The sequence below is a fragment of the Zingiber officinale genome, chromosome 1B (genome assembly GCF_018446385.1).
Source record: "Zingiber officinale cultivar Zhangliang chromosome 1B, Zo_v1.1, whole genome shotgun sequence".
In the NCBI taxonomy this organism is placed as follows: Eukaryota; Viridiplantae; Streptophyta; class Magnoliopsida; order Zingiberales; family Zingiberaceae; genus Zingiber; species Zingiber officinale.
The window spans coordinates 35,097,872-35,109,017 of record NC_055986.1 but is presented as its reverse complement, the minus strand read 5'-3'; the positions used below and the strand labels follow the sequence as shown (position 1 = coordinate 35,109,017).

The following is an 11,146-nucleotide window of genomic DNA, read 5'->3' as shown; positions in this document are numbered from 1 at the left end:
TTGCTACTGCTATAGAAAAATAAACATCCAGTTCATTTGTGTCACTTGCATTGGCAAACCATTTAATGCACAACAACATAATTGCAAAATAAACAACACTTATTAAGTAATCATCTAACTTACACACGTCGGGTCGGAGCAGGAGTCATCGGAGCTGGAGCCCAGGAGGAAAGAAGAGCATGGCCATTGACTCATAGCAGGAGTCATAGTAGCCGAAGTAGGAGGGAAGAAGAGCGCAGAAGCTACCGCCGTCGGGTTGGTGCAGGAGTTACGGGAGCGAAGCAACGGAGGAGAAAAAGCGGAGGAGAAGAGTCATCGGAGCTGAGGCGTGATCGGGCAAGAGTCACCAGAGCGAAGGCACGGTAGAGCAAGTTTCACCTGAGCGGAGGTGTGGCGGAGTTGAAGAAGTGTAGAAGAAAGCAGAGAGGGGGCGCAACGCGGGAGAAAAGGGCAAAATTGACGTATATTAGCAGCGAATTTAAAAAGTTCGCCGCTAATCCCATACGTAACTCTAACCTTAGGAAAATGACATTAGCAGCGAATTAGCAAAATTCACCGCTAATGTTAATGATTAGCGGTGAAATTAGATTTATCGTCGCTAATGCCTTTATTTTTTGCGGCGGCATTTTGTTTCACCGCTAATCAAAGTAACTTAGCAACAAAATTTAAATTCATTGCTAATAATTCATCACTACTTTGGGTATTTTGTGTAATGGTACAAAGTGACAACTCCACTTGCTGGCTGTGTTTTGGAATCATCAAATAGGTTTGGATGGCATAGACTGACTTTTATAGAAGACAAGTTTGAACCAATTATCTTCTTCTCACTTTTTCTCATGCACAATAACAAGGGATGACGATACAGCCACCAGATAAAAATAATTATTACAACTGTATGATAGCCCAATTGCGATGTACATTTTGAAGATTCCAAATAATTTATCGTAAAATTTTTTAAGACTTTAAATAATTTTAGTTTAAATTTTCTTTCCCCATATTATAGCTACCTAACTGTAACTAAGGATTATTGAGTAATTATACATGAGAATGAGATGCCATGAAAAAAAGGCCATCTTATGACTTTTGCCGGATTAAAAAATTATAGATTTTTCTTGAGTGACATTTTTTAACCTGGGAAGAATAATTGAGGTGAGAATTTAAATTCCAGAACGTGCTGTACGAATTGTGTGGATGGATTTATGTAGTTTTATTATACTTTACTTATCTATTATATGAATTTGGATTGCGTGTGGTTATTAATTAATTTACATCTAATTATTTAAATTATATCTTTTCTAAACAACAGAGCCGGTCCTGGGCCAGGGCTACCAGGGCCCTTGCCCAGGGCCCAAAAATACTAAGGGCCCAAGAAAAAATATATAAATATATATTTTTTAATAAAATTTTTATTCTTGATTTCTTTCTCACAATCTCACCCTCGCCGCCTCGCGTTTCTCACTTTCTCGTCGCCCGTTGCCGAACAGCCGAAGCCATCTCTGAAGTTGGAGACTCATCTCGCCCTCTTCGACGACATCCTCTCCAAGGTGCGTTATAGAATCTAGACCTACTTCCACCACCCATCTAATATTTGGAAGGATCGCCGCCGATTTTTTTTTATCACTTCTATTTTTTTCTTCTTCGTATCGCTTAGGGGTGAGGGTTATTTTCCTGATCACGAGTTTGCTTCGGCCTTCGGTGTCGTTCTCTCACGAATGATTTCATGAATCATGTTCAGTTTCACAAATGGAAGCGATCAATCCCTAGCTGAGCGGCAGCGGCTGCTTGAAACAAGTCAAACAACCACAGGTTGGTCAAGTTCCTTTGCTCATCTTATGCTCGACCAAATGCTCTACCCAGTTAAGTTACGCTGTGGACCTGTGGTTGTTTCCAGGTTGCTCACCAGCTCACCTTCGGTCCTTCGCGGCGATTCTCCTTCCTTGGCTGTCATCCGCTGATCCGCACCGACCCTGCGCGTCTCCAGTGCCTTTAAGTTTTAACCTTACCATCGAGAGGATTTCGCCAGCGTCGGACCCGTCGATAACCTCAACGGCTGCTCCTCCAGTCCTCCGGTCAGTAATCGTTTTTTATCAATTAGGGCCATCGCGGTCAAGACTCAAGACCTTCTAAATTATTATTTTGTGCAGTATAATGGTGAACTATATCTTTTAGCTACAGTCCAGATCAGGGGTATTTGAACCAGCCAGTCTTGGTTTGGGAGAAGTTGAATGAGGTATGTCTTTATGACTCATTATCAAGTCCTTTTCTAAATTATTTTACTTGATTTTCTTAATAGTGTTGTTACCTATGCTTTTGAATGTCCAGATGTTTTTTTGTTAATTCCATTTCATTTTTAAAGTAGTTCTGCCATAATTTATTCTCCTTGTACGGATAAGGTCAACGGAGACGCAATCTTCATGACCGGAAACTTTATGGAATTTAAAGATCTTGATTTTTCGCCTAGTTAATTAGGGTTTTGTTGTTTGATTAGGTAATCAATTAGGGTGACTGGAAACTTTATGGAATTTAAAGATCTTGATTCTTCGCCTAGTTAATTAGGGTTTTGTTGTTTGATTAGGTAATCAATTAGGGTTTGTATACTTAGATTTTACCATAATTTCAACTTTTGCTTTTCAATTTGCATCGAAATTATTCTCATTATGCAGATGATTTCTACTTCTTCTTCTTCTCTAGTACCTATATTTTTCCAAATTTGTTACTTTTTTCAAGTCGAATAGAAATGTTCTTATTATCACTAGAAGATGAATTTTCCTTCTTATTCTTTATTACAAATTAAAATATTGTAGTTGGTCACACTTGGTAGGCTCCTGTGTCTTGACCATTTGCACTAATGGCTAGTAGTCACCCGTGATTTACCTCCTCCGTGTTGGCCTAAGGACGGGTTAGCGGGGGCGCTGGGGGCGAGCGAATCGCCTTTTGCCATATGATTAAGAACAACAAGCAGATATAAACAAATGGATTTGTGTGTGTGTGTGATACAAGAACTTTTTTATTGGTTTACTCTAAAAAGCCTTGGCTTCTAGTTGTTTATTCTTTTCAGATGGATTCTTTTAGCTAGTAATATCCGTGACAATACCCGTGATATGTTTTGATTGTGAGATAATATTACTGTTGGAGTCTGATGTTATGGTTTTTAAAGGTGGAGCAATGCATATTTTTTGAAGGGTTGTATATGTGGTTGATTCATTGAGCAAAATTTTATTTGGTGGATTTCTAAAGGTTTTCTTTGCAATTGAGAGTTCGAAAGACATACCCTGTGGTTGTGTTTTATTTTGATCAGAAATTGATATTGATTTGTGGTGTTGTTGGGTTTTGAGCTGCTGACTGAATTTGTTAATGAAGTTTTAATGTGTAAGCTGATTTTTTGGGAGAGTTGGTGGATTTCCTACGTTATGTATTGGTAGTGTGGTGGTGGTTCTGAAAGTTCTATGGTGTTCTGAAAGTTTGGAGATTTGGGTGCGTTTTACATGTTTGGGATTTCGTTTTGCTGAGCGTTCATTGTTGGTGGTTTTATTTCAAGAAAGAGGTTGAAATCTCATGGATTTGTTAGAGTATTTTTGTTAGAAAGTGGGTAAATAAAGTCTATTTTATATTGTGTTCTTGGAATGTAAGTATGGAGAGAATGATTTTGTTTGGAATACATGTAAGTTTGTAGAGTCTTTGTAAATTGTAGTATGAGATCAGATTTGACCTCCTCATTTTGTGGTTCTTTTTTCATATATGATTTTTTTTAGTTAAAGAAAAGTAGTGCTCGTTAGATAAAATTGGGGCATGATTTATAAATTCGCCCAGGGCCTTTGAACAATAAGGACCGGCTCTGCTAAACAATACAATTTTCCAATGGACTTTGTTCTTGGTCTTAAGTTCCTATAACAAAATTAAATGTACTAAATCAAACTTTCATATTTGAAGTTTCTAGTTAGGTTGTATACAGTGGCGTAGCCGGAATTTTAAACTAGGAGGGGTGATTTTTAAAAATTTCAAAGTTTAGTATAGGTCAATTTTCACAATCTAAAATCTAAATTTTGAATTTAAGGAGACAAAAATAAACTTAAATTTAAAATTTTTGGCATTAGTCCTAAGTTCTAGTTGAAACAACAATCCGTCGATCCCAAAAGCTTATCGATGTCTCAAAATCAAAAAATCATTTGTGATATCACTTCCTTATAATATTTAGTATTCCTAAATCGAAGATAGGGTATGACATAACAATGCTGCAGTGTGTAGGGAGAAAAGCATAAAGAGAAAATTTTCTAAAAAAAATACTATAATTTATTTTAAATCGATCAAAAATATTAAATTTGATTCAATCGTAACTTGACCAAATCAACTCCAAATTAATCCTAGTTTAAACCAACATAATCATAATCTCTATGTCTACCCATTGGATTTAGTTCAAATTCAATCTAATTTTAATTTAACACCTTCACTTTGTATTCTACATTTAATTTATTCATTTATTATTATATATTTTATTTTTAAAATTCAATATTTGGCATTCCAAGTCACGGTATTTTCTGATAAAAATGGTACCAATGCATAGCTTAGGTCAAGGATTTTCTAAATATGTGATCAATTTTAATTTTTCGTTGACTAATGGTGGTGAATCAAATAGTCAAAATAGTGTTGAAGACTTTTCAAATATATACTATTAATCTTTTTTCTTAAATTCCAGAGGGGGCGTTCGCACCCCCTCCTCACAATGTGGCCACGCCCTTGGTTGTATAGTAAAAAGTATTTACAATTAATAAAATCTAAAAAAACATTTTTAAAAAACAACAAACTGGGTTTAGGAGATTAGATAGGTTTGGGTGGCTTAGACTGACATTTGAAGAGGACAAGTTTGAACAAATTTAGTTCTCCAAAACTTGTAATATGCAGCAGTAACCAACTATCTTCTTCTCACTATTTCTCATCCACATTAACAACGTAATGATGACTCAGCAACAAGATGAAAACATGGATATATATCATGGCAAAACAGCTACGTACCACTGCACAAGCACATGAAGCCCTAAATTGAGCACGAGTGAGAGTCTGGTAGGCCGAACTGAATACAGGGGAAAGAGCTTGCAATTGCTTCAGAGAAATTACAAGGCATAACATTGGCGTGGCCGTAGCAAGTTCATTCGGCTTGTAGACAGTAAAGATGGCGAATGTTCCCAGACGCTGCAAAAGGAATAGGGACCTTGTTTAAAATCACTTGCATTGTTAAAAGTAAAATTCACAAGGAGAGTGGTATTGAATGCCTCATTGCATGATAGTGAAATACAAGATGTATATGCCCACAGTAGAGAAAGACCAAAATTTCATGACTTTGTCATGTGATAAAGTCTAAAGGTAGCTCTCACCCACACTCTCCCTCTCCTTTATTCTTCCTTCCATTGCTTGTCACGACCCTCTTAGTTATATAACTTAATTGATTAACTTGTCATACCAACTATTAGCCTAACTCAATGGTCCGGCCAAATTACCGTGGATGGTCAAGCAACCACCATTTGAATTTGATGGATATACTTCTGGTATTCAACGAGATAATAGATAAATAATTATAGAAGTAGATACATGTGAAGCAAAATGTCATGTTATTACTTTACCATAAAAGTACTGAAGTCTTTCATCGGTTTGTAACTGGTTCAAAATTGGATACATTTTGAAGTTAAAAAGACTATTACTTCATCGGTCCCGTAAAAATACCAAAGCAATTGATCATATATGACATTATAAGTTATATTAATTGACAAAGTAAATTAGTTATATGACTTTATAGTTTTTGTATTGTGGTGCACTAAATATTTACTTTTACTTTTGTATAATTTAGCTTGATCGAAGTATTTTGTATTGTATTACTATGCTACTATTTAAATTTGTCGAATTCTTTTGTATTGTATTACTCTACCATTTATTTATAGTGTAGAAGTAATTGATCATATTTTACTACAATACAATTTTAATTGAACAAAAGTGCATATCACAATATTGTACCACAACACAATATTTTTCATCACTAAAAATAAATAAATATATCATAAATATCTATCAAATACAATACAAAAATGTATTTACAAAAGACATGTTTAACCAATTTCACTCAAAAACTTTTGTATTCATAAATCTCTAAATACAACCCAAAAGTCTATTCACAAAAGATAAGTTTGACCAATTTCACCCAAAAGATTTTGTATCCATAAATCTCTAAATACAATCTAAAAATTTATATCACAATCGACACTTAGGTACCCACATATAAATAGACGAATTCACTCCATTCACTTCTTATTTTATTATATTGAGATTGAGTGTAATGTTGATTCTTATTTGATGTAGCAAACTAAAATATTACAAGTACAATGCTAATAACTTAGGTTGAGATTTTATTTCAATCAAACAACAGTAAATAAATTAGGATGTATTTAGAATTATAACCTTAGATATAGAAGTTCCGGAAACATTAACGAAGTATGAAAATAATAAATCACTAATGAACCATCATATATAGTTATGACACTAGAAAGCATACCTACCATGCATTGGGGGTTAATTGGTGCATCAATATAAGTGTTAAAATAAATTGTGAGAGCACAAGACAATTATCCATATGATGAAATAGCAAGGAACCAAAGGATCCACAGGGATGGGATCAGTGAGGAGAGAGCATATCGACAGAACCTAAAATTTGAATTCAGATTGCTAAGTTAGATTCTTTTTATTTGGTAGCATCATAGTAATATAGCTTAATCATCTTCTATGAATTCTGATGACACTATTAAAAATTGGAGGTACTTTATCATTAATGTAAAATACCAAAAAAGGGTGAATAATCATAAGAGAAATTTTTGAAATTTTTAGAAATTTTTCGGAAATTTTTCGGAGTTTGTATGACTTAGGTTACTGGGATAAAAATTGTCATGCCCCGGAGGAGTCCCTGTCCGAAGAAATTTCGGCAGCATCTCCCCTGTACGACGGACAATCTAAAACTTTCTACATATCCATATACCTCAGCCACATGCGGCTGGAATAATAACAGTAAATAAACAATCATCCACGCAGTTTAATAGTAGACAAACAGAGCAGTAATAAGATGACTCGAAAACAATCCTACACCACTACACCCATAAAATTCAAATCTGATTTTTCCTACTCCACTACACTCATAAAACACAAATCCGACAAACTCACCTCTTCTGCCGTCCAGTCAGGTATGTAGCAAGACACATCGAATAAAAATCCATCGACAAATACAATCCATACATTATCCAAGTATCAAAATAAACCAATTCTAAACATAGTCAAATAAGAAGAAAAACTAAAAGGTCAATAAGTCCTCATGGTTTGCAGGGGACCAGCAACTGGAACTCTCTCCTGACAGCATCAACCTGAAAAATAACAACAATGGAGGCGGGGTGAGTCCAACACTCAGCAGGTACAACTGATATACAAAGTACGGAAATAACACCTAGCACTAATCATGCGTACAGTCTCCTGATATAAGAAAGATAAAAATGCATCTGAAGTAAACAGGAGAGAAACTGTACTAACCAGGACCTGGGTATAAGGACAAATAGTCCGAGTGATATGGAAATCCTGTATGCATGTCAAACATAGATATCCAAACAATATGCAGCATATAAATGCAGCAAGCACAAATACAAGCAATAAATGCATCATGCATATGATGCCAATGATGCGTCCTGGTCACCCCTGACGCCAGTCGATCATCTCACACATAATAGTGAGGCCGGGTGTGTAGGGCTGTGACAACCGTGCACTCTGTCGTCACTGCTCTTGATGAGTGACCGAGTGGACGGGATGCTGTCGGAGTACACCTATCCTCCTACCCCAAATCATAAATGGGGGAGCGCAATGCTCTCAACTCCCAGTCCCTGCCGGCTAACACGTTGCATCACGCTACCCATGAACGGACCAACGGAGCCAAACAAAGTCCCTGCTGCAACACACACTGCCTGAATCGACCACTAACCCATGAGTGGTGGTGTGTGCAGATCCATGTAACTGGCGATGTGCTCAACAATAATGGAGCGGACTATCGCACAGCATGCAATCATGCAAATGGTGCATGGCACTATCCACAGAATATCCTGAGCTAAACCATGTATATATATAGAAAGTGCACCATAAGTCAATGAATCAAAACAACGGTACACAGATCAGATAAGGTATACAATCTAGGTCCTGAACATGGTGAAGCATGGTATATCACTACCCCTACAAGCATGTATAAACAGGTAAAGTATACATGAGATGCAAACCAAGCAATCAATCAAGCATGTAACAAGTTTTGGGTAGTGATTAACCGAAACAGAATGAGGAACATAATTAATGCAATTTGTTAAATTCACTACTATATATATCAAACGACATAAAGTCAAAAGTACCCGCCTCCAATAGGAATGTCCAAATTCGATATCGAGATGCTCGTCTCGCGTCAAAGTCCGGTATCCAATAGATATACGATTATTTAGCTAAATTCCTATAAATAGCTAAATAAATTCTTTAACCCTAAATTAGGATAAACTCCTAATCACATGACCATCATCCTGTACACAAGAATTAATCTACACATGATCATCTATCTAAAAATAATCGAATCAAAACAATGATCTATAGCATGTATCAAATGCTCTACACCTTACCTTACTTCTCAGCCGTTCTTGCTGCCAGTAAACCTGACCGAAGCGAGGTAAATGGTGTTGCCCTCTAAATCAAATACCCTACATCAATAATCCACACTTAACTAACTTAAAATTTATCACTGCACAGATGCTCACCTTAAAGTATAGCAGTCAATCTGCAACTCACCACCGCAACTCAGAGATCAAGATCTCACTTCTCACCCTCCTCAACTGATACCCAGTCCAGAATGCGACTGCTAGACCAAGAAACAACCCACTACAACCACTTCTCTTCAGGATTCCAGTATACTGTTCTGATCAAAGATAATGGCAAGAGTGGAGACCCCGGATCAGATTTGGGATTCAACCATATTATTCCAACAACAACCTAAATTCAAGAAAATAATTTACTCATCTTACCTCAATTCACAACAGGGACGTTGCTGCCGGAGAAAGGTAGCCGCTGGAAGGTGGCTGTCGGACCCAAGAACAACCCACAGCAACCCTAATTCCTAAACCCACTGAACAGCACAACGTGGAGGCAACCTCCACTAAGAAAAGGGGAAAAAGGGTCAGCGTGTCGCGTGCTCCAGGAGGAGAGGAAGTCGGCCGACTCTTGCTCAAACGCTGGCGAGGAGGAAGAGAGGGGAAGAAGAAGCTTGGCCGGCGTTCGATCGGAGAGGAAGAGGTAACCGCCGGCGCTAGGAGGTTAGGGCACGGGTGAGTTCGGCGGAGGAGAAGAGGAATGGCACGCGGGAAAATGTAAATGAGGGAGAAAAGAAATAAGAAAGGAAAAGTAAATAAATAAAAATCAACTTTTCCTCACTTAAATGGGTAGCCTAAACAGGCTTTCCCGGGCCCCGTTTTTATCCCCGTATACTCATCCATACGAGCTCCGAAAAATTCCCAGAAAATTTCTAAAAATTCCGAAAAATTCCCTTATCATTATTCGCCATATTTTGGTATTTTACATTCTGCCCCACTAACAAAAATTTGGTCCCCAAATTTTGGTATCTACCATCAGCAAATACTAACAACAGGTAAAGCATATAAATGCTGAACAGTAAATTAAATCACATACCTCAAGCGAAAAGGTTGGGATATCGAGCTCGGATAGTATCCTCGAGCTCCCAAGTAGTCTCCTCGTCTGAATGATGCTGCCATCCGACTTTAACCAGTCGGATAGTCTTGTTCCTCAACTGACGCTCCTTTTGGTCCAGAATCCGTACCGGAACCTCCTCATAAGTGACGTCAGGCTGAAGGGAAACTGAGATATCTGTCAACACATATGTCGGGTCGGGTATGTATCTCCTCAGCATAGATACGTGGAATACATCGTGAACATTTGCCAAGGACGGCGATAGTGCCAGCCGATAAGCTACCGCTCCAATCCTCTCCATAATCTGGAAAGGCCAATGTATCGCGGAGCTAGCTTACCTCTGAAGTCCAATCTCTTCACCCCTTTCGTGGGTGAAACTCGCAGAAATACATGGTCGCCTGCAGAGAACTCTAAGAGTCTCCGACTCCGGTCTGCATAACCCTTCTGGCGGTCCTACGCCTCTGCCATCCTCCGTCTAATAGTACGGACCAACTCTGCCTTATGCTAGGCTCTATGAGGTCCCAACAACTGGGCCTCCCCAACCTCATTCAAATGGTGGGTGTCCGACAAGGCCTACCATACAACACTTCAACGGTGGCATTTGGATAGCCGAATGCAAACCGTTGTTGTAGGCGAACTCTACCAATGGCAAATGGTCCTCCCAACTGCCTTCGAAAATCCAATACATAAGACCTCAGCAAGTCTTCTAGAGTCTGAAAAGGTCCGCTCTAACGGTCCATCTGTCTGCGGATGGAAAGTTGTACTGAAACAGAGCTGTGTGCCCAAGGTCTGCTGCAGTCTCTGTCAAAAACGAGACGTGAACCGGGGGTCTCTATCCGAAATAATAGTCAACGGAATACCACGTGATCTGATAATCTCCCGACAAAATAGATCTACCAATCGATCGAGGAAATCAGTCTTCCGGATCGTTAACGAGTCCACGGATTTGGTTAATCGATCAACGATTACCCAAATCGCGTCATGACCTCGTCGTGTCCTCGGCAAACCTACCACAAAGTCCATAGTAATGTGTTCTCATTTCCACTCAGGATTAGGAATCTGCTGAAGTAAGACGGAAGGTCTCTGGTGCTCGGCCTTCACTTGCTGACAGACAAGACATCTAGCTACAAAATTCGCGATGTCTTCTTTCATGTCGTCCTTCATGTCGTTCCACCAATAGAAACACCTCAAATCTTGGTACATACGGGTACCGCCTGGGTGGATAGCAAATCATGAGCGATGAGCCTCCGGAAGTAACTCCTATAAGACCAGATGAGACTGAAGCACGCAAAATCTGCCTCGGTAGTGTATAACACCCTCCTCGTCTCGTGTGAACTCGGTCTGCTGCCCGAAAGCTATTTGGCTGTAAATAAACTGCAAATACTGATCAGCAGCC

The 11,146-nt window shown here is 38.5% G+C and overlaps 1 long non-coding RNA gene across 4 annotated transcripts in view; it reads left to right on the top strand.

The window, feature by feature from the left end:
• The first annotated feature begins 1,408 nt into the window (after positions 1-1,408).
• The window catches only part of LOC122054760, a 29,050-nt gene continuing 19,312 nt past the window's right edge, over positions 1,409-11,146 (top strand). For 2 of the 4 annotated variants that reach the window (XR_006132841.1, XR_006132842.1), the window contains exons 1-4: positions 1,409-1,544; positions 1,736-1,806; positions 1,892-2,069; positions 2,145-2,230. This is a non-coding gene — a long non-coding RNA (uncharacterized LOC122054760). Of the gene's footprint in view, positions 1,545-1,735; positions 1,807-1,891; positions 2,070-2,144; positions 3,269-11,146 lie in introns of those variants that run through there. The other 2 variants (XR_006132843.1, XR_006132840.1) reach the window with 2 other exon arrangements.